Source organism: Harmonia axyridis, chromosome 4 (assembly GCF_914767665.1).
Source record: "Harmonia axyridis chromosome 4, icHarAxyr1.1, whole genome shotgun sequence".
In the NCBI taxonomy this organism is placed as follows: Eukaryota; Metazoa; Arthropoda; class Insecta; order Coleoptera; family Coccinellidae; genus Harmonia; species Harmonia axyridis.
This window is the reverse complement of record NC_059504.1, coordinates 4,404,032-4,425,294: the sequence shown is the minus strand read 5'-3', so window position 1 is coordinate 4,425,294 and position 21,263 is coordinate 4,404,032. Positions and strand designations below refer to the sequence as shown.

General features: G+C 37.0%; 2 non-coding genes across 2 annotated transcripts; one reads left to right on the top strand and one right to left on the bottom strand.

Annotated features, from left to right (window-relative positions):
- Positions 1-19,567: 19,567 nt before the first annotated feature.
- Positions 19,568-19,658, top strand: Trnay-gua. Its single transcript is given in 2 exon segments — positions 19,568-19,604; positions 19,623-19,658. It is a non-coding gene; the product is annotated as a tRNA-Tyr (tRNA).
- A 1,110-nt stretch (positions 19,659-20,768) lies between these two features.
- On the bottom strand, positions 20,769-20,859 carry Trnay-gua. Its single transcript is given in 2 exon segments — positions 20,769-20,804; positions 20,823-20,859. It is a non-coding gene; the product is annotated as a tRNA-Tyr (tRNA).
- Positions 20,860-21,263: the final 404 nt, after the last annotated feature.

Sequence of the window (21,263 nt, the reverse complement as noted above, 5' to 3'; positions counted from 1 at the left end):
AGAATGACGTAAATATTTGTCATGCAATTATCGAAAAAAGAATTCTGTCCTCCAAGGATGTGCACAGATATAAAATTAAATTGTATCAACCATGCAGAATTTTATCGAATTTAGTATGAGTTTCTTACTTTATCTTTTCCAACTCATACTTTTCTTCTTCCTCATACTCTCAAAAAGGAAGAATCACGATCAATGAAAATTGAAGACTTCTGTTTCAACATAATATTCATCAGCTTTTAATCCTGAAAAAAATAAATAAACATAAAAATCATTTGGATACTCCATTATTCAATATCAGACATATCTACCTATTTATCAAGAAATTCTAATTCTGTTAGAGACGAATAAAAATGATCGAATCAATTTGCCAGAAACGAAAGAACGATGTGGATATTTGTCATGCAATTTCATAGAATTCATTCGGGGTGCGCACAGATATGATATTTTCCAACAACCACCATAGTCAAATTTTGATTTAAGTCGATTTAGGTGAATTCAATTTTAATATTGAAGTAATGTAAACGATAAACAATTCGATTAAAATTTTCAAATCTCATAATGTTTAGTTAGATAATATGGAATTATCATCAAAGTACGAGTCACTGAAATTCATAATTATATTCTACATTTCAGAGCGTTTTCATTCCACTACGATATGTGAAGAATAAGAGGGAAGTGTAATCGAAGAATATACTAATTACACATTACAACACAAGTTAAGAATCAATCAAACTTACCTTTTTGTTCAAAAATCCTCCTCAACTTGGCACTAACATTTATCACTCAACTCAAAATGGCCGAAATGCGCAATTTGTTCAAAACACGTAATGCATAGACTTCTAAGATCAGGACGAAAATTTCGATCAATGTCAAAACAAACTGTTGAATGAGTAATATTCTGATTTTCACATAGATGTCATGTGTTAACATAGTTATGGGTGGAATTGCCGAAATCTATCTAGTAAATTAGCATCTACTTGACTTAGATCTTATGTATCGGTCCTATAATTGACGATCTCTTAATTATTTTATTTTGTGAAAATCATTTGGCTGTTTTTCCCGAAACTCATCCAAGTGCCTTTCTATGATAAACTGTAAACTTTTCATATAATTAAAATATTTTCGGTGGCCACCAAGGTCTCCGGATTTGACACCGCTAGTTTTTTTCGACTTTTTCAAATCGATTAAATGTGAACAAAGAAAAAAATCTAACGGTGTTGAATCTGGAAACCTTGCTGTCCACCAAATATTTCAATTATTTGAAGATCACATTATCATAGGTAGCCACTAGGTTGGTTTGTCGTGTGAAACTGAACTCTTGATATGATTTTTATAGTTTTTTTGAAAATTTGGCAAACCATAAATGCACAACCTTTTCTGTGAGAAGTGGGAATTCTATTTTCTTCAACATATATTTTCAATAAAATGAAACAATCTGATATGACATATTCAAACTACTCAATATAAACGTCTAAAGATTTTCAAAGATGAAACATTCTACTGAAACAGGTAAAAGTTATTTCGATATCCACAATGATTACTTTTTTTTTCATTTTTAACTGTAAAATTGTCCATTATTGGACAAAAGAATCTCATGAAAGATTCTACATAGAATTACCTATATGAGATGTTAATTTAAAAAGCTCATCACACAATAAACGAATCATATTCTCAAAGAACACGGTTGAACATTTTAGAAGTCATATTTTAAACCAATGTATAATAATGTAATCTCCAACATAATTGCATGTCTTGAATCTCGATTTCTCAACGCAGTTCATTGCCTAGCTGAATCATCATTGGGATCATACAAGAAATATACCTTTTCTCATATTTAATTATACTGAAGCGTTTCATCATCTGTCATAATAGAATCGAACAGATGATGGTATATTACCAACAGCAACTTTTTAAGGAACGGTTTTAGAGATTCATTATTTTGAGTAGTGAATTGAAATATTTTATGAAATTTGATTGATTTTGGAATGTGCAGATAATCGAACATCTGTCAACTGTATCTATCTCATGAAACCCAAAAAATATAGGACAAATTGGATAATTATTTTTTGATGTGTTCATTACTTTCAAAAAAAGGTTTCCTTCTTCCTCCGACCTAGCGAATAATCATAGAGTATATTTGACACTTTGAAAGATGTATTTTGGGTTGGCTGACAGAACGTGCGAAGCCGGGGCGGGCAAGAGTACAATTTGACACTTCGAACGATGTATTTTGGGTTGCCTGACATAACATGCGAAGCCGGAGCGGTCAGCTACTGAATAATAAACGAAAATCCATTTAAGACATAATCATGTTCTTTCCATTGATAAACTTTTTCTGAATTGTTGGTATTTTTTTTTTAAGTGGTTTCTCCAACCGCAAATCCCTCCTCCCACTAACTACGCCAGTGTGGGTCACTCGAAATGTTCGACCATCTTTCCTAACGAGATAAATTGATTAACTCAGAAGTCAAACCTTGAGGGGACTTCAGAAAAATTGCGCCTACACCATTTCTTTTCAGGGTCAATACTCATGTATATAAAATAAATCCGGGGTTCGAATCCCGCAATCTGACCCGATAAGAATAAAAATCAATTCGGTCCTCCTGGCCGTTTGTCTCAATCAGGCTTAGCCGCGTCTTGCAAACAATGCTCAATGTGAAATAATGAGTGTAATTAATTCAATTAATCGCTAATTGATGGCGTCGTGTGTTTGCTCTCCAGGGTTGGGACTTAATGGACTTTTGAGCCGGCAATCAATATTTTCGGAGGATCCGCAGGACAAAGCAGGAGAGCTCTCGAAGGGTCCGTATTGGCCGTGTACAGGATTCTGTCATTACGATTTGAAAGGTGCTCAGATTCGGAAAAAACCAAGTTGGGGGGATCTGAAGGAAGGAACGATTATTTGTTCTGGATTTTCTTGTCGTGAAATTGGAAGAATCTCAACTCGTTAGGTTTTCGTTGAAGTGAAACAACAAACTTCAGATGAAGAGATTTCATTGGGTTTTTGAGGAAATCGCAAATTGTAGCAAAAATAACATTGAAAGTGAAATTGACTAGGAAAGATTTAAAAATAAATACTCCTGTTACGTTTAATTTTCATAGTTTGGTCCATATAGGTATAATATTTTTTCCTCTCCTCTGAATTAAAATTTGTAGTGCTGAAATATCGACATTTGCCCACCCTGTACAATGGGTATTCTAATTGTAAGATTTGTAAGGGGGTGGTCTAATTCTTATGAAGAATGTGTTTGTACTGGTGAGGTTGGGTTAGGTTAGTTTTGTTGACTAATAAAGCTAATTGTTAAGAAAAATTAGTTTGTACTAGTTAGGTTTAGTAAGATATGTTGATTTGATTTTTAAGAAAAATTGTTTGTACTACATATGCATACAACTTTGCTTCCACCGTTTTTTTTTTGTAATTCGAAGCTTTATTGTAAAACACTGGTTTACATTTATGATTCAAAGTATTGTCCATCGCTGGCCACTACTTTCTCCCATCTTCCGGAAACCGTATGAATCTCGCGTTGAAGAAACTGGTCATCTTTTGAAGCGATTCACGAATCAATTGAATTTTCTATTTCTTCATATAACCGGAAGTGCTGGTCAGCCAGGCCGTGTGCCAATGATTTAAACAAGTGAAAGTCCGAGGGAGCAACGTCTGGAGAATACGGCGGATGGGGTATGACTTCCCATTTCTACGTCTTGACCACTTTCGCAATATAGGGTCGAGCATTGTCATGCTGTAAAACCACTTTATCATGTTTCTCGTTGTATCACGGCCGTTTGTCTTTCAATGCTCGGCTCAAACGTATTGATTGCATTCGATCACTATCGCCTGTGATTGTTATATATTTTTTAATATTAAAGCATAAAATTAAAACCACCCGCAAATGAAGAAAATTTGGCTCATACGCTGACATGTTTTATCGAGAATAACTTTATGGTGCATACACAAATCGACTAATATTACGATGGCGTTATGTTTAGATACCTAACCTCAACCTACGGCACACTATAATTTCCCGCATATTCATAAAACCCCGAAATCATCAACATAAATAAAATCGAACAACGGCGATCCGAGAGTGCTTTCAGATCGGGCCGAATAAGGCCTACTTTGATTGGTTTTTGACAAGACCGTCGACCATTTGTCAGCGGTCTCGCTCTACGGAACCCGCGACCGCTGCCGAAAAGCACAGGGGCGGCGAATAATTAATGGCGAAACGGCAAATACTTCGATTTATCGCAGTCGGCTGCTGCAAAACGGCTCGGAACGCTGTTTTGAATATGAATCAAAATTCATTTGTCATCCGAGTGGGCCGCGGAGTGAATTTCGCTGTTAGTCATTTGTTAGCGCGGCGAGATGCATGGGGCGCCCCCTTTGGAACGGAGCGGAACCTCCACCTGTACATTAATAAGTTATTTGGACCGGGCTCTCTCTCTTCGGAACTCACAATAAACCCGCTCATTTATAAACATCAAGAGGGCTTTACGATTGCAATTATTCTGAATATAAATTTCGGAGGAATGAATGGGGACGTCCATCTATACAGGCTGATTTGATTCGTCGGATTATTTTTGTTTGAGTTTTTCGATTTCATAAGAAAAACACAATTATATGGTTTGAAAAACACTTTATTATTCAGTATAGTCTCCCTGAACATCAATACACTTTATCCAACGAGGTTTCAATCTATGAATTCCATCCCTGAAGTAAGAATCTGGAGGGGTTGCAAAATACGCTTCTACAGATGTTATGACCTCATCATTTGATTAGAAACGTTTTCCTCGCATGATTTTTTCAAGTTTGGAAACAGATGCAAGTCGCTAGGGGCCAAATCTGGTGAATACAGTGGATGCTCTAACAATTTTAACTGTAATTCATGGATTTTAGCCATTGTCAAGATGCTTTTGTGACAAGGAGCATTTTCCAGATGAAAAAAAAAATGTTTTTTCTGAAAAACCGGGTTTCTTCATGAATTTTTTTCTTCAGCTGCTCTGAGAGGTGACAATAATATTCAGAATTTATTGTTTCACAAGTTTTCAAGTAATCCACAAACGACTTTCTCAGCAATATTTAGAGCATTTTCGAGAAGATAAGGTGGATTTTGTGCATCGTCTCATCACTATGGACGAGACTTGGGTCTATCACCATTGTTCAGAATCAATATAAGAGGCTAAAGAGTGGTTTGAGCCTGGTTCTTCGGCTCAGAAACAAGTTCGTGTCCAGAAATCGGCTAAGAAGGTGTGCATCAATTTTTTGGGATGCGAAATGATTTTTGTTTGTTGATTATTTGAAAACTGTTGAAACAATGAATTCTGAATGTTATTTTAACCTTTCAGAAATATTGAAGAAAAATATTCGTGAAAAATGCCCAGATTTGCAGAAGAAAAAAAATCTTTTTCATCAGAGCAATGCTCCGTGTCACAAGAGCATTTTGACAATGGCTAAAATCCATGAATTGTTAGAGCATCCACCATATTCACCTGATTTGGGCCTTAGCGACTTCGATCTGTTTCAAAACCTAAACAAATTAAAGCATGGAAAGCGTTTTTCATCGAATGAAGAGGGCATAACAGCTGTAGGAGCGTATTTCACAATCCTCTCCAGATTATCAAAAGTTCCTTTCTCCCCATATCCAGAATATGTTAACTGAGTTGGAAAATTACGAGATTTTCAGAGTTGATAAAGTCAATTCCCTACCAGCTACTGGAGTAAGCAACATTTCTAGAATCTATTTTTTTCAATAAGTAGGCATCAAGTACGTTATTAATTTGAGAGGAAGATATGCCTCATCTATAGGTGTGTATTTAGAAAGTAGAATATTCACACAGAGTTACAATCAACAAGGTCTTCCTCAGAATCAATTATTATCTGTTCTTGAATCCTCAGAAAGAGAAAAAGTGACTTCCTCCTCATAACCAGAATATGTTGAACAGAATTGAAGAATTACGAGATTTTTAGCAGTGATAAAGTCAGTTTTCCACCAGAAGAGTCCTTAATTACTGCGTTAAGCATCTGCAGAGATTTCCAGATTCAATTTATTTCATTGAGTAGGCATCAAAGTGTGATATTTATTTGGAAGAAAGAGCTAAAGAAATTCTGCATCTACAGGTGCTTATTTAAGAGGCTCAGTACCAGAATAGTCGCACAGAATTCAATCAACAAGGTCTTTCTTAGAAACAATTATTCCCTGTTCCTGAATCCCCAAAAAGACTCAGAAAAAAGGGGCTTCCTCCTCATATCCAGAATATGTTGATCTGAATTGAAAAATTACGAGATTTTTAGCAGAGATAAAGTCAGTTTTCTACCAAAAGAGCCTTGATTACTGAGGTGAGCATCTTCAGAAATTTCTAGATTTTAGGTATCTAATTGAGTAGGTATCAAATCGTGATAGGCATTTGGAAGAAAGATCTGAATAAATGCTTCAGGTGAGTATTTATGGGGTTCAATGCCAGAATAGTTGCACAGAGTTTCAATCAACAAGGTATTTCTTAGAAACAATAACTTTCTGATCCCGAATCTCCAGAAAAATTCAGAGAAGAAGTGCCTTTCTACCCATATCCAGCATATGTTAACCGAGTTATTTTCAAGATTTTCAGACGTGATAAATTCCATTTACTACCAATTGCTGCGATTGGCATCTTCAGAGATTTCTAGGTTCTTTTTGTTTCATTAAGTAGACATCACTGTACGATATTCATTTGAGACTTCCAATCAACAAGATCTTTCTTAGAAACAATTACTTTCTGTTCCTGAATCCCCCCGATAAACGAAAGAGAAAGAGTAACTTTCTCCTCATATCCAGAATATGTTGACGTATTTTTAGGAGTGATAAAGTCAGTTTTCTCCCAAAAGAGTCCTTAATTACTGCGTTCAGTATCTTCACAGATTTATAGATTCTTTTTATTCGAATGAGTAGGCATCAAAGGGTGATATTTATTTGGAAGAAAGAGCTGAATAAATGCCTAATCTAAAGGTGTGTATTTAGAAGGTTCCAATTCACCATGCCTTTCTTAGAAACAATTACTTTCTGATCCCGAAACCCCCAAAAGACTCAGTTAAACAAAAAAGCAACTTCCTCCCCATATCCAGAATATAAATCGAAAATTCTTCTATTCCAAGCACAGTCTCTCTTTTCATCCCCAAACTTCCAAACAGAAATCGTGCTTGTCTTGCACTTATTCCCATCGCAGTGCGTCTTGACCCCAAATCCTCCACCCCCTCGTCCACTACATCGTCCGAAAACTACCCCTTCGACCTCCGCAGAATGACAAACGATGATAACCGCGAGAACATGCGCCGCCCCCCTAAGATGGCCAGGGGAGGCGGCGGTTATGATAAGGCGATGGTTAATGACGAGGTGGTCGCCATGGCGACGCCGGCCACTGGGCAGGCCCGGGCGGAGGCAGGGGGGCGCCCAGACGGACGGCCATCACGCAATCTCAAACGGACGTATAAGCGTCGATTTGGTTCTTGCCGCCGTGGACGTCGATGTGGTACGGCCGATACATACTTATGATGACCTGTTCCCTGCCGCCCTTCTCTCTGCCACCCCTCTGGATACCGCCGCCCCCGCTCGCCTCTCTGCCCCTCTGCGTTCAGTTTGAATCGGATCAATTAAAATGAATTTCCTGGCCGATGTATCTCTGAATAGAGCTGGAATTCTTCCGCATAGTGGCTTGGGTTATTTGGATGAAGCACGATCTGGCCAAGTCAGGGAATTTATCTGCCGTTTGGTGGTAGGATGTAGGGATGGAGGAAAAAAGGCGTAGGGATCGACATGATCAATTCTAAGAGTGTTTGTATGATATCATATGTAGGGTGTTATGAGTACCGTAGTTGAGAGTTTGGGTTGAATGTGGATGTATAAATTTAATCCTTGAGTTTTCTATGCTGTCAAAATACGTAACGATTAATTAAAGAAAATATTTTTCTAGCTGAAAATTCCTAGTATGAATATGTCTGCAATTTTATTTTGTTGACGATGGACTTTTTCGATGTTCAATGTTGTCGACTTCAAATATAACTGAAACCCTGGTTGTTCATAAGATGCTCTAGGAGTGGACGCAAGGTTCTCTTAGTCTAGGGATTGACGTGATCAACAACAATACTTCCAAATAAACTCCGGTATTTATTAGATCGCGGTATCCACTTCAAAGGGACATCTATGGCCAAGCATTTTTATGGAATATTTCAAGTGACTTTGGATATACTATACCTACTTACAAGAAAAAAATGGTATAGCACTGTTGTTACCATATGTTCACGAGTTCCTGAGTAACAAGGTATATCGCAGAGATAAATTCTGCATTGATGTTTGGTAATATAACACACTCAACAATCAGAACACATTTATCCATCATTTAAATAATCGAAAATAGGGCATCACAAAATATTGAGTCTAATTTGAACGAAATGGTCTGACAAATTTCGCATTCATATCAACTTCACCTTGTATTACAAGAATTATACTCGCATAAAACTCATACCTAACCAAATTTCAAACATAAACGAATTCCATGAAGATGTTGCTAGAGCTAGTTCACTTTGTTCTACGAACCTCTTTAGAATTCCCATTTCATTTCTCCACTCTTGAGTAAAATTTGATCTTTCAGACAGTAGGTGGAAGAGGAAAATTGTGAATTGACATTTTCTTGAAGACGTGACGAGAATTCTTGTCCCAGAACGAGTGGACAAACGAACTGCCCTATATTTATCCGAAAGATTATCAGGATGAGCCTTGACGTGACCTCGCTGAAAAACGTTATGAGAATTCAAAATAGATCTGAGGATGTGGAATATACTAGAAGATTTCTCTTTATGCTTCATTGAGTGGAAATATAGAGAATTTTGGAGTTACGGACTTATTTAGCCAGTATCTAGTTTGCATACTTCATTTCCGACTGTTATAAAAAAAAATACAAACTGACAAAGAAACTGCAACACCCAGAAGGAACTGTTTAAATTTTATTTTTTTTGATTAAACATAGATAATATAGCAAGGAGTAAATGATTGAGTTTGCATAAAAAATCGTTTTTTCGTGTAAGCAATTTTTGTTACTTGAATATTGTAGTCGTTTTTTGCAAATTTCTTAAATTTTACAACAAACCAGCTGTTCGAGGAGATCCAAAGTCGATGTTCAGTTGTTGTTAAAATTCCTATAGAGCACGTGTACGCGGAATTTATCGCCAGCTAAGTGAATTTGAAAGACGTCGAATATTGGTCTACAGGAGGCGGGGTTGTCATTTCGAAAAATGGCTAACCATACGATCAGAAATCCAACTACTATTATGAGATGTTGTCAAACGTGGTTTGATAATGCCCAAAATCGAAGAAGAGTAGGCATCGGACGTTGAAGGGGCACAAATGAAGTTCTACTTCTAAGACTTATGGTCATTAGAGACCTATTTGCGACAACTTGATCTTTGGCTGATGAGTGGTAAGAAGAACAAGGCCATCCTGTAACAGGTCGAACGGTTTATCGTCGGATAAGATCTTTTGGACTGCAGCATTATCGACCCCATTTTGTGTTACTTCTGACAGTTGAGCATCGCCGGCAAAGATTACAGTGGTGCAGAGAACGTCAACATTGGAATGTGGAATGGCATCAGGTCGTCTTTTCTGATGAATCTCGATTCTTCTTGGGTGCACATGATGGCCGAAAAAGGGTTAGGCGACGTAAGGGAGAAAGACATGAATCTCAGTTTGATGTTGAGCGTCATGTACACCGCACAGTAGGCCTTATAGTATGGGGTGCTTTTGCTCATGCAAGTTGGTCACCTTTGGTCTTTATTCGAGGTAACATGACTGCGCTGCGTTACCTTTAAGAAATAGTTGAGCCATATGTTCTCCCTTACCTTAACCGGCTCGAGAATCCAATATTTCAGCAAGATAATGCCCGAACTCATGGTGCTAGAGTTGGTTTAAACTTTTATGAAGCGACCTATGTGAATCTTTTGCTATGGCCGCCCAGATCTTTCGCCGAAAGAGCATGTTTGGGACATCATGAGTAGAAGGCTTCGAAATTTACCCCAGCCTCCACGGATTTTGGCGACTCTGAGACATGAAGTACAGGTAGCTTGGGATATTATCCCTCAAGAAAAAAAAAGAACATCTTATTGCATGAATGCTGAGACGTGTTCAATGAATATTACTAAGTGTTGGGGAATGTACAGATAATCACGGTGCACAAACACATTATAAACAAATTGATTGAATAAAAATTGTAAACCCTCCGTTTTTTTCTCCAAATTTGAATTATTTACCCCTTGCTATACTATCCATGTTTCACCAAAAAAAAATTAACATCTAAACAGCTTCTTCTGGGTGTTGTAGTTTCTTCGTCAGTTGATATATTAAGAACCAAATTGATAAGGATTTGAAAATTATTTCTAAAAAGACCAGGCATCTGAAATTATGAAAAATTGTTACAGATTATTTCAAAATGTTAGTATGATTTTTGATATGTTCGGGATAGAATCTCTAAATTTGTTTTGCTATGAATCAAAAGAAGGATGATTTTGAGAGTCTGGCAATAACAATCCTTCGATCACTCACGTCATAGCACTGCTGGATAGACTATAAATATACTGATTTCTCTAAATTCTAAAGAAATATCGACATTCAACCAATCCATCATGAATTTCATCAAGAGTAAATTGATTTCCAGACGCATGAAACATGAGCCATCGTTTATTTATTCTTTCAGCACATATACACAACCCCTCTTTCTGATTTACCCTTTGTCCGCTCCAGGTTCACTAGGTACAGTGTGTCCGATATGGGTGTCACTTACTCCACTCCAACTTCCTTGTTTGCTCTGATGGGGTGTATAATTAATAGATACTACAAAACCCCCGCACGTTGCCTGATGACTATATAGAGGAACATTTGGATCGTATTTGTATTTCTGCTTTTCAATCAGCAGAATGTTGAATCAATCAGGAGTCCGTTTCTGCTGTAGGATATACAGCCATGCGATACGTCGTGTTCACACAAAGCTATCTGTTGCGGATGCATGTCCACGTGACTGCCAAAAGCGGTATTGCCATCATATATTTAATTCGGGAGGTATCATAGAGTAATAAACATAGATAGAGGAAGTATACGCAATTTTTACATGTCCCTAACATGGTTAGGTTAGGTTGTCGGATTGTGATATATTTTCAAATCCACAATTTTACTATATCGTTATGAATGTATATTATATTGAATGAAATACATTTATTTGAGTGATTCCTGATTGAATATGCAAATTTGAATATTTGGAATCCGATATGCTTCCTAATTGTCGAATTTATAATAAGCAGAATATTCATTATTTCTGTATCTACCTGCTGAAATCCAAGGTTTGGCAACTTTTGCTCTCCTAGTGTCATCGGTTGTTTCACGTCGTTTGGCGCGCTTGGAGTTTGTTTTCTGAATTTCTGATATATTTGTATATTTATTTCAATATTTTTTGAGTAGAAATAGAACGTTGATTCGCTCTGAGACATAAAAAGTGCTTTCTTTGTGAAGAAACTCGCGAATTGAGTGAAATATAGTATCACTGAAATGTTTTTATTTTCGCGCGCTTCATGTCAAAATTGATAGTTTGGGAAAAAATTTTCTTACTGAAAATGACATATGCTCGCTCTATCTATGTTTATTACTCTGAGGGAAGAATATATCGCAGGTTATACAGGGTGGGCCACGACGATGGTACTCCAGATTTTTTTCGGTACTAACAAATTCAATATTTCAAAAAGAACACTCTGTATGCGGTTATATTAATCGATTTGCCGTAATTGCTTTATTATTTATGTATCAACTTCCTTGTCCCTATCTCTAACGGTTTTCGAGTAATTGAATGAATTACTTTTTTTGTGCAATATATTGCTTCAATACTTGGAATTCAAGAAAGCTGAAATTTCGGATATGTATTACCAATATCCCGTGGATGATTCATGTATACCTCTCTAATCATACAGGGTCGTGCAAAATCACTTACTTCAACGAGACATACTGAAATGATAAAGAAAGCATTTTTTCGAAAAAAATGATTTTTCCTTTCAGACGATATAAAATGTTTACATACCTTAAATATAAGGTTTCCTTATTAAGAGTAAGTTTTCATCCCAATGTCAACATTAAGATATATTTGTTTTGAAAATTCAAACTTCCATATAGATTAGATGCCAATAGTCAATAATTGAATGAGATAAATGAATCATTTTCAATTTTGAAGATGAATCAGTCTAACTAACATAGCTGTAACAGCTATATTAGTTAGATATGGATATACCTCATGATACTTTCACTTTTTTTCCAAAATTAACGTTCAGCCTACATATATACAGAGGCTGCAATTTGCATGGAACCTTCTACTACCAAGATTGTAGCAGTTTAGGCTGTTAAAAAGGATTTTTGACACAGACAGACACGAAAGTTCAGAATGATATGAAATACATTTTACGAGTAAAATTTTCAAATTGGAAAGCAAATATTTTTTCATCCCCAAAAAGAACCCATGCTAAATCTACCATCACTAAAGTCTTAAAACTGCCTTGTAATGCCCCACACCATCTTCTATAGAAAAATCGACAGCAAATCGGGTGTACATGTCACTCAATAAGCAATAACGTTCAATCGGAAACCCATGTACATCTCTCCCCATTTTTTTGAGAGGAATATGAGGCAACCAAGTGGAAGAATGCTACACTGGCCATCACAATAATAGCTGGTAGCTCCTCGCGGCGTATGTTTACATATACAGACCCTGTCCTAGGGGAATATTTTACGAATCGATGAGCGCATTCAGCGACAAATGTCATTTAATCTGCCCTTAATATAGTAAAGAGTACATGTCATACCCGTTTTAACATCTGGGAGCACCCTCTGATAAAAAAAACCGGTCAGATTATTCTTCATGGAGAGAAGAACAAGAATTGTAGAATTCTTTTCATTCTGAATCTTCTATTACAGCATCTCAGTTTAACCAAAATTTTTTGAGTTATATCCGAATAATCTTTTGATGTGATTTTCCTTAATGAGAGAAATATTAGGAAAAACCTCTGTCAAAGGGTAGCCCTTTGAAAATTTGGTAAAAACCACTGCTCAATCGATCTAGAATATTACAAGCACTGCGACGTTGTCGCTTATATCAAAAAGTACAACCAATTTCGATATTTCAAATAAAACACTATCAGTACCATTTTTGTTGTACGATTTGTCTTTCGCTTCAAAATAGGCCTCCGTTTCTGCGATTACTTCTTCATTGGCGCTAAATTTTTTTCTAATGAGCATTCTTTTGAGGTTTGAGAACAGGAAAAAGTCGCTGGGGGCCAGATCTGGCGAATACGGTGGATGCAGAAGCAATTCGAAGCCCAATTCATGTAATTTTGCCATTGTTTTCATTGATTTGTGACACGGCGCATTGTCTCGATCAGACAGCACCTTTTTTTCTTTAAATGGGGCCGTTTTTCAACGATTTCTTCCTTTAAACGATCCAATAACGCTATATAATGATCCTGTTGATGATCTGGCCCTTTTGGAGGTAATCAATGAATATTATACCTTGGGCATCCCAGAATACTGATGACATAACCTTGCCAGCAGACTGTTGGGTTTTTCCTCGCTTTGTATTTGGTTCATTGTGTGCAGTCCACTCAGTTGACTGTCGATTGGACTCCGGAGTGAAATGATGGAGCCATATTTCATCCATTGTCACATATAGAAGCAAAAATTCAGGTTTATTGCACTTAAACAGTTTCAAACACTGCTCAGAATCATTAACACGTTGTTGCTTTTGATTGATTGTGAGCTCGTGCGGCACCCATTTTGCACACAGATTTCTCATGTACAAGTATTCGTGAATGATATGATGTACACGTCCAGATGATTTCACCACGTTTAAACTTAGCATACCAGTGAATGATGGTTGATTTTCCTGGTGACGACCCTGGACAGTCTTCATCAAGCCAAGATTCTGCTTCAACTGTATTTTTTCCCTTCAAAAAGGAATATTTTATCAGCACACGAAATTCTGTTTTTCCATCTTTTTTTAAATAACAGAAGCAGCTACACACACAACGCAATATCTCATAAACTAATGGTCACACTGCTGTCAAATTTTGACACCTATCGTTTGCAGGTTGGTACTAACTAAAAATTATATGAATTCAATACCAGCACCGCCATCTGTGCATCAGACCGGCGACTAATATCTCAGACACGAAGCAGCTTTGGTATTATGTTCATATTATTTTTTACAGGACCTAACGAAACGTCCTCTGAAGTTTCATCGTAGAAAACAACCTGTATATCTATAATTGAATGAACTACCTCTTGGTTTTATTCGCTTCTATTAATCTCAAAAATTCCGCTCGATACTTTACTAATATGAAAAATTAGATTTTGAAATCCAAAATAAATATACCTTTCATGTTTTACAATAACTGTAAGATATAATAAAATAGCCTTACAACATAATAAATAATCAATAATGAGTGTCGTAAAGAATTCAATGATAACACAATCAATAATTGCATTCAACGTAGAGTGTTGCTGGGAAATAATCTGAGGGGTTCAGCATCCGCCACTGCCTGAGCCACTTCAATTTATTTTTCTCATTTCGATACAATAGGTCGTGATCCCCAGACGTCGCTCCTCAATCTTTTTATTTGCATATACGTTCGTCGAAAATCGCCAATAAAAACTAATAAAGTGAAACATAAATTTATGCGGCCGCTTCCAGTTCCCCCCCTCTGCATCGCGCTCTCATCCTATATTTCTTCAATTCCGAATAATTGGAATTCTTTTCACACGGAGTGTCTGATCCATTCATCTTTGGCTCCGTTGATTTCGACCCTGTTATTATTTCGGTCATTTCGTCTCTTGTGAATGCGACGTATAGACGAAGAAATATGGCGGAGATGGTTTCATGTTTGATTTTTTTTTAATGTGGATGTAGAATTGGTATTTTGTATCTAACGCGTCACACTAACGTAGCTTAGGAGGAAGAGGGCTTTGGGGCTTCAGCCCCGCAAAATTACCAACAATTCAAAGAAAGTTTGTCGATGTAAAAAACATTATTACATTATTAGGTCCATTGAAAAGTCCCCGGTTTGATGCACAGATGACAGTGCTTGTATCAAATCCATATGATTTTTAGTTAGTACCAACCTTCATACGATACGTGTCAAAATTTGACAGCAGTCCGACCATTAGTTTGTGAGATATTGCGTTGTGAGTGTAGCTACTTTTGTTATTTGAAAAAAGATGGAAAAAAAGAATTTCATGTGCTGATAAAATATTGCTTTTTGAATGAAAAATACAGTTGAAGCAAAATTTTGGCTTGATGGAGACTTTCCGGGGTCTGCATCAAGAAAATCAGCCATCATTGATTGGTATGCTGGTGAAATGAGCACCGAAGGTGGCGAACGCATTGGACACCCAAAAGAGGCTGTCACCGACGAAAAAATCAAAAAAATTTACAAAATAATTCTGTTTTTTAGTTAGTTAGTTAGTTGATCGAGATTGCAAACATTGTGAAGATATCATCTGAACGTGAACATCATATCATTCACGATTATTTGTACATGAGAAAGAAATGGGTGCCGCGCGAGCTCACAATCGATCAAAAGCAACAACGGGTTGATGATTATAAGCAGTTTTTGAAGCTGTTTAATAGCAATAAACCTGAATTTTTGCGTCGATATGTGACAATGGATGAAACATGGCTCCATCATTGTACTCCGGAGTCCAATCAACAGTCAGCTGAGTGGACTGCACACGATGATCCGAATCCAAAGCGAAGAGAAACACAACAGTCAGCTGGCAAGGTTATGGCATCACTATTCTGGGATGCGCAAGGTGTTATATTCATTGATTACCTCCAAAAGGGCCAGACCATCAACAGCGATTATTATATAGCGTTATTGGATGGTTTAAAGATTGAAATCATTTAAAAACGGCCCCATTTGAAGAAAAAAAAGGTGCTGTCTCATCGAGACAATGCGCCGTGTCACAAATCAATGAAAACAATTGGAAAATTACATGAATTGGGCTTCGAATTGCTTCTGCATCCACCGTATTCGCCAGATCTGGCCCCCAGCGACTTTTTTCTGTTCTCAGACATCAACAGAATGCTCGCTGGAAAGAAATTCAGCACCAATGAAGAAGTAATCGCCGAAACTGAGTACTATTTTGAAGCGAAAGACAAATCGTACTACAAAAATGGTATCGAAAAGTTGGAAGATCGCTATAATCGCTGTATCGCCCTCGAAGGCAACTATGTTGAATGATAAAATCGAATTTTGCCAAAAAAAAAGTGTTTTACTATAGTAGACCGGGGACTTTTCAATTGACCTTTTAATTCTACTATGGGTTCGGGGTATTGTGGTATTGAAGGAAATGGAAACGCCGATGAACTTAAAAAAAAGGCATCGAGGTTGACACCTGTTAGTCCTGAGCCCGTTTATAGACTTGGAAAATACCAATACAAGACAGCGGTCCAACAATAGAAGAGGGACAATAGGAAAACCTTTTGGAGGAACACTCCATGTCTTGCTCAGACAAAGAAATTCGTGGTGCTCTCACCGACCTATACCAGAAAGCTTCTGAAGCTACCACGAGCTGAGCTTCGGGTAATGGTGGGACGCTGGCAGGACACTGTTGGTGGAAATACCTTTTATACCGCATGGGTCAGTAAGCAGATGAGACCTGCAGGCTCTGTGGAACGGAGGTAGAAGCAGCCGAACACAAAGTGTGCAAATGTCCGGGGCTGACTGGCCTAAGAACAACTCACATGGGAAAGTCAGTTCTGGATACTCACAAAGTAATAACCAAGACTCCTAAGGATGTCGTTGGTTTCATTAACAGCATCGACGGCCTCCTTGGGTTTGTATGAATAGGTAGGGTTAAGAACAAAAGATCAAATTGGTCGTAGTTCCCGGCAGGCTAAAAGAGCCGTAACGATCCCGATTCAGTGAAATAATAACAATAATAATGAGTGAGGAAGTGAGAGATTGACTGCGCTTGCTTAAAAAAGAGAATTGGATATTAAAATTACTTATTTTTAATATCTTTAGTATACACTTCAACCTTCAGTTCAATTTGCAAATTGTAGAATGAATTTTTCATATTGAATTTCTTCATATAACCTAGAGCCAACAAAATCCCCTGCACCAGCCCACCTTCTGGAAAAAAAACGTGAGGAAGTAGTATAGGTTCCCTTCGACTGAAGCAAGCCAAACTTTTGCCACCTCAAGCAGCCTCCTCCTGATCGAAAATTCTTCATTCCAAACCCCTTCCAATCCTTCACCCATCCCAATAGAACCTCCTACCCCCACCACCACCGCCCGCAAAACAAATATCCTAGCCCGCAATCTTCAACATCGGCGAAATTTCTGCCATAACTCAGGCACGATTTTCTCCTAGATTCTGCATGTCCGTGATGCCCGAGACGCGAAATATATAAGGCGCCGCGACGCATTCAATTATAAGTTGGAAACGAATTTCTCATTCGCCGGAAGAGACAATTAAGGGGCATATTATAGCCAGCGAAGCGTCATGACGATCTGAGCGACGCTGGATACAGCCAGAGCCCACTCATCTCCGCAAATTATACTTTGGGGAACATTAATTTTCATGATGGAAAGCTTCGGTCCTTCCCGACATGCACACTGCGATACTTCCGATTCTGGATGAGGTTTGTCTGCCTTTCGTCTTGCCCGAAAAACTACTTGGAGGAGGGAGGTGGAATGAGAATCATAGAATGCGATATTTCCTGATCTTAATTGCAGCAATTCACTGAAGAGTTTTCCAATAAGAGGTTTCGTTTAAAAAAATATAGCGTTTTCTTAATTGATAGATAATCACAACATTCTACAGTTGAGGCCAATTACAGAATGGAAAAATAAATGTACCAGAAATGAAACCTAAACACTCACAATGAAGAATATCATAAAACCTTCTTCTTCTTCGTCAGCCTTCCCTGGACGTAGGCCTCTTTCATGTTCCTCCATGCTGTCTTGTCCTGAAACCATCTAATTCCCGCATATTGTCTTATATCATCAAGCCATCTTTTTTGTTGTCTATCTATACTGCGTTTCTTCATTCTAGGTCGCCAATGTGTTACCTTATATGTCCATCTCGATTTGTCTTGTCGAGCCACGTGTCTTGCCCACTTCTACTCCAATTCTGCAACTACGACCCTGGTTATTTGTCGTATTTCTTCATTTCTTTTTCTATCTCTAATACTGACATTGAGCATAGTTCGTTCCATTGCTCCCTGCATCACCCTCAGATGGTTTGAGGTCTTCTTAGTTATTGCCATTATAAAACCTAAAGTAAATTAAATGGAGACAGGCATGAGCAGGAAAATAATCATAGAAAAAAAAGCTCAAAACTAACTACACACTCGGTAATTAAAGGAATGAAGAGTCCAACACAAGAACACAAACTTCTTTCATTGGCCAAAACCTTTCTGTGGTATAGGAAAATGTACATACAACAGAGTTTCAGGAGAAGGATAAAACCGAAAGAGAAACGCTCTGGCGAAATTTTCCTAGTTCGGATCATTCAAAAAAGTTTCTTCGAAACTTTGACTCTACGAGATCCAAGAAGTATCTGGATCTCAGTAAAAATATGCTACACCTCCTCAATGGATTCCTCACAGGACATTGTCGCCTTAGGAAACACCTCATGAGAGTGAGTCTAGCAGAAAATGACGAGTGCTGATTCTGTGGGGAGGAGGAAGAAACTCCGGATCATCTGGTAATAGAATGCCTAGTCATTACTAGCTAACGCAAAATCTGCTTTGGACAAGAAACTTGTTGAAGTGAGGAAGTAGCCTCCTTGAAACCATCCCAGATACTGGAGTTCAGTAGAACTCTGGAACTGGAAGGCGAGCTGTAGATCACGTACTGGCAAGAATAGCTCAGATGGGGGACACAATAGACCATTAGGAGTGAAGCGAAACTCCCTTTATTAAATCTTAATCTTAAGTACCCACAGTGAAGCCGTGATCTCAGATACTTCAAGAATGGCCTTTGTATATTTTGAGTTAAAAATAAGGTTCATCCAAAAACTAGATGTTGGTAAACGTTTGTAAGCGCACAATTGTCTCGAAAAAAGATGACATTTCTTGGCGCTATGGTCACAGAATTACCATTTTTGTAACATTCGTGTAGGCGAATCTAGATCTACCATGTTATATAGATGAAAATTAAATCTTCAACTACGTAATAAAATTCTTATAACTAATGGAATAAATATGCAACATCGGGATACTGGAATGAAATCGAATTATATAAATGTTCAGAAATTCTTCACTGAAATATTGTTCAATAGAAAATGATGTACGATATCTACTCTATTTTGCGCTCAAATGAAAAATAAAACAATTAATACACAAAATCACATAATTAGGCGTCAAGAATAGTCTGACGAGTTACCAAATACCGCGCAGATAAACTGCCAAACTTGACCTCCTTCGGTATTCTTATTAAGTATCTATATCAAGTGAAAGTATCACAACAGAAATCGTTCTACAACGTCAAAAATTCTATCTGTAAGTATCACCTTCGATAGCTCAGTTGGTAGAGCGGTGGACTGTAGTTGTAAAGTAATGTAGTCATCCATAGGTCGCTGGTTCAAATCCGGCTCGAAGGAAACTTTTTTTTGCTGAGAATTTTGTTATATCCATTATAATATTCTACTTAATATAGTTACTGTTTTATAGTTTCCAATAATACAAAATTTTGATATCATTTTCAATATACACTCCATCATTTCGATAAGTGATAAACAACAAGCTTATCCGAAAAATTATTTGCATAGTTTACAAAGAAGGATGTTTTAATAAAATTATATCCCCTAATTTCCTGACACCCTCTATATTACTAGATATAATTTATTCTAACCTTTTCATAAAGAATGAAACCCAAATGCGGCATATTGAAAAAAAGGACTAGCATTTACATTCACTCTGGAGAAGTAGGTAAATGAATTGGCACTTTTCATTTCAAAATCAGTATTCTGTATGGCACCCCTGATGAAATGCATCAGCTATCAACAATAGATGGTTATTTTTCAGGCTGTTTTGGCATCACGATACAAGAAGAGGGTTAAATGGGCGGTGTAATATGCACCTAGACAAGGGGAGCGAAAAAAAAGTCGAAAGATATGTGATTTTTAATATGTCGGAGGAAAATAATACTCACAAGAAGTTCTACCAGATCGCTCTAAAACTATGAATACAATTTTTTTTCATCGAATTATGCAACATATCAAAACATCCAATAATGCTTATAATGATCATAATAATGGCTAATGAACCATTAAAAAAAACAATAATAATATTATGATTCATTTTGAATTCAAAATTTAATGACTTTCAAAGTAATGAAGCTGATGGTGCAGGTGGGAGAATAGAGAATATAATGTATGGTTTTTGGAAATTGTAGCAATTTTCAATTAAAGTTTCCATATGGTATGGCTACCACTTTTCGTAACAAATTTTGGGTTCAGATCGAAAAAACCACCTCAATTTTTCCTTATATTCCAAAGCTCACCATAAAGAATAGTAAGAAATCTTACATGATAAATAGAGGCAAATTCTCAAAATTCTGCCTTCAATGAAGAGATGCCTTCAATAAAACATTTTGCGAAATATCGGATAATAATCTCGATAATAATATATTAGAGATTTCCTTACAAAGAATCATTTCCTCATAGCATTTTACGTATCTAAAAATCCTTCTACTTTACTACAAAAAAGTATCCTTCGAGCCGGATTTGAACCAGCGACCTATGGATGACTACAATTCTTTGCCACTACAGTCCACCGCTCTACCAACTGAGCTATCGAAGGTTGGTGGGAGAGTCAGATTTTTCTTTGTTCAATAGATTCATTCACAACCAATTAAATGCTTTGGTCTCTTCGACTAAGCTTAAGAACAATTAATGTACAACTTTCACCAACAGTAGTCTAGAGAGATAACACCAGTTAAATTAGAATGTTAATATATTCACGGTTCATCAACAGGTCAGATTATATCCTACAATAATTCGATGAGAATATATATAAACATTCAGAAATATTTCTCAATCAGAACAATTAAAAATTTCAATACTTCAATACATTGAACAATAAGAATCCAACGAATTATTCTATATATATTCAGGTTCACCTCATGTATCCAAACAATTTGAGAATGTTGGGATGGTGGAACACACTATACATATATTTTTCTCAAAAATTAACTCATAATTTCA